The following is a 3,470-nucleotide window of genomic DNA, read 5'->3' as shown; positions in this document are numbered from 1 at the left end:
TATGTCCATGAGGACTTGGTCCAACGTTTGATTAAAGTTGACCCTTCTAGTGTAGGGGGGTTTATCTCCTTGCATCATAGGCAAGTTAAACGCCAACCTCACATTTTCCGGACTAAAATCCAAGTATTTCCCCCGAACCATTGTAACATAGTTCTTTGGATCCGGGTTCTTACTTTGATCATGGTTCTTGGTGATCCATGCATTGGCATAGAACTCTTGAACCATTAGGATGCCGACTTGTTGGATGGGATTTGTTAGAACTTTCCAACCTCTTCTTTGAATTTCATGTCGGATCTCCGGATACTCATTTTTTTTTTAGTTTGAAAGGGACCTCGGGGATCACCTTCTTCTTGGCCACAACATCATAGAAGTGGTCTTGATGAGCTTTGGAGATGAATCTTTCCATCTCCCATGACTCGGAGGTGGAAGTTTTTGTCTTCCCTTTCCCTTTTCTAGAGGATTCTCCGGTCTTAGGTGCCATCAATGGTAATGGAAAAACAAAAAGCTTATGCTTTTACCACACCAAACTTAGAATTTTGCTCGCCCTCGAGCAAGAGAAGAAAGAATAGATGAAGAAGAAGAAGAAGAAAATATGGAGAGGAGGGGGGAGGTGTGTTTCGGCCAAGAAGAGAAAAGAGGGTTGTGTTGTGTGAAAATGAGGAAGAATGGAGGGCTATATATAGGGAAGGAAGGGTGGGTAAGTTTCGGCCATAAGGGTGGGTTTGGGTGGGAAATTGATTTTGAATTTTGAAGTTAGGTGGAGTTTATGAGGTAAGTTTATGGGGAAGAGTGGATGGATGTGAGTGGTGAAGTGGTGATAGGGAAGAGAGATTGAGGTGATTGGTGAAGATTTTTGGGGAAGAGTGTTTATGGGATTGTGTGAAAGAGGGGTAAGAAGAAGTGAGTGGAGGTAGGTGGGGATCCTGTGGGGTCCACAGATCTTGAGGTGATCCTGTGGGGTCCACAGATCCTGAGGTGTTCAAGGATTTACAACCTTGCACCAAATTAGGCATGTAAAATGCCCTTGCACACAACTCTGGGCGTTCAGCGCCAGGTTGGTGCCCATTTTGGGCGTTCAACGCCCATTTGTTGCCCATTTCTGGCGTTGAACGCCAGAACCATGCTTGTTCTGGGCGTTCAGCGCCAGCTCCTCTCTAGGGTGCAATTCTGGCGTTCAGCGCCCAGATGATGCCCATTTTGGGCGTTCAGCGCCCAGATACTGCCCATTTTGGGCGTTCAGCACCAGAACCATGCTCTGTTCTGGCGTTGAACGCCAGGCAGGTGCTTCCTCCAGGGTGTGATTTTTCTTCTGCTGTTTTTGATTCTGTTTCTAAATTTTTCGTTTATTTTGTGACTCCACATGATCATGAACCTATAAAGACATATAACTAAGAAAAATATAGTTAGATAAATAAAAATTAGGTTGCCTCCCAACAAGCACTTCTTTAATGTCAATAGCTTGACAGTGGGCTCTCATGGAGCCTCACAGATGTGCAGAGCTTTGTTGAGACCTCCCAACACCAAACTTAGAGTTTGGATATGGGGGTTTGACACCAAACTTAGAGTTTGACTGTGGGGGCTTTGGTTGACTCTGCTTTGAGAGAAGTTTTTTTTGCTTCCTCTCCATGAGTGCAGAGAGAGATCCTTGAGTTGTAAACACAAGGTTGTCCTTATTTAATTGAAGGATCAATTCTCCTCTGTCCACATCAATCACAGCTCTTGTTGTGGCTAGGAAAGGTCTTCCTAGGATGATGGATTCATCCTCTTCCTTTCCAGTATCCAGGACTACGAAATCAGCAGGGATGTAAAGGCCTTCAACCTTTACTAACACGTCCTCTACTTGTCCATAAGCCTGTTTTCTTGAATTGTCTGCCATCTCTAATGAGATTTTAGCAGCTTGCACCCTATAGATTCCTAGTTTCTCTATTACAGAGAGGGGCATGAGGTTTATTCCTGAACCAAGGTCATACAGAGCCTTAAAGATCATGGTGCCTATGGTACAAGGTATTATGAACTTTTCAGGATCCTGTTTCTTCTGAGGCAATGTCAGTTGATCCAGATCACTTAGTTCATTTGTGAACAAGGGAGGTTCATCTTCCCAAGTCTCAATACCAAATAATTTGGCATTCAGCTTCATGATTGCACCAAGAAACTTGGCAGCTTGCTCTTCAGTAACATCCTCATTCTCTTCAGAAGAGGAATACTCATCAGAGCTCATGAATGGCATAAGGAGGTTCAATGGAATCTCTATGGTCTCTAGATGAGCCTCAGATTCCTTTGGTTCCTCAAAGGGAAGCTCCTTATTGATCACTGGACATCCCAGGAGGTCTTCCTCCTTGGGATTCACGTCTTCCTCTCCCTCTTTGGGTTCGGCCATGGTAATTAATTCAATGGCCTTGCACTCTCCTTTTGGATTCTCTTCTGTATTGCTTGGGAGAGTACTAGGAGGGATTTCAGTGATCCTTTTACTCAGCTGGCCCACTTGTGCTTCCAAATTTCTAATGGAAGACCTTGTTTCATTCATGAAACTCACAGTGGCCTTAGATAGATCAGAGACTAAATTTGCTAAGCTAGATGGATTCTGCTCAGAATTCTCTATCTGTTGCTGAGTGGATGATGGAAAAGGCTTGCTATTGTTAAACATGTATCTTCCACCATTATTAAAGCCTTGTTGAGGCTTTTGTTGATCCTTCCATGAGAGATTTGGATGATTTCTCCATGATGGATTATAGGTGTTTCCATAAGGTTCACCTAAGTAATTCACCTCTGCTATTGCAGGGTTTTCAGGATCATAAGCTTCTTTTTCAGAAGATGCCTCTTGAGTACTGTTGGATGCTGCTTGCATTCCGTTCAGACTCTGAGAAATCATATTGACTTGCTAAGTCAATATTTTATTCTGAGCCAATATGGCATTCAGAGTATCAATTTCAAGAACTCCCTTCTTCATAGGCGTCCCATTACTCACAGGATTCCTCTCAGAAGTGTACATAAACTGGTTATTAGCAACCATGTCAATGAGTTCTTGAGCTTCTGCAGGCATTTTCTTTAGGTGAATGGATCCACCTGCAGAGGTATCCAATGACATCTTAGATAACTCAGACAGACCATCATAGAATATATCCAGGATGGTCCATTCTGAAAGCATGTCAGAAGGACACTTTTTGGTCAGTCCTTTGTATCTCTCCCAAGCTTCATAGAGGGATTCACCTTCTTTCTGTCTGAAGGTTTGAACATCCACTCTAAGCTTGCTCAGCTTTTGAGGAGGAAAGAACTTGGCTAAGAAAGCCTTGAGCAGCTTATCCCAAGAGTTCAGGCTATCCTTAGGTTGAGAGTCTAACCATACTCTAGCTCTGTCTCTTACAGCAAAAGGGAAAAGCATGAGCCTGTAGACTTCAGGATCTACTCCATTAGTCTTAACAGTATCGCATATCTGCAAGAATTCAGTTAAGAACTGAAAAGGATCTTCAGAT

The 3,470-nt window shown here is 43.3% G+C and overlaps 1 non-coding gene across 1 annotated transcript; it reads left to right on the top strand.

Moving 5' to 3' along the window:
• Positions 1–3,139: 3,139 nt before the first annotated feature.
• Positions 3,140–3,247, top strand: LOC148578231 (small nucleolar RNA R71). The gene has a single exon (XR_015904547.1). It is a non-coding gene; the product is annotated as a small nucleolar RNA R71 (small nucleolar RNA).
• The last annotated feature ends 223 nt before the right edge of the window (positions 3,248–3,470 follow it).

The sequence above is a fragment of the Arachis ipaensis genome, chromosome B1 (genome assembly GCF_059453495.1).
Source record: "Arachis ipaensis isolate K30076 ecotype BB chromosome B1, ASM5945349v1, whole genome shotgun sequence".
Classification (NCBI taxonomy): Eukaryota; Viridiplantae; Streptophyta; class Magnoliopsida; order Fabales; family Fabaceae; genus Arachis; species Arachis ipaensis.
Note: the sequence above shows the minus strand (reverse complement) of the source record. Positions and strands in the feature narration are given on the sequence as shown.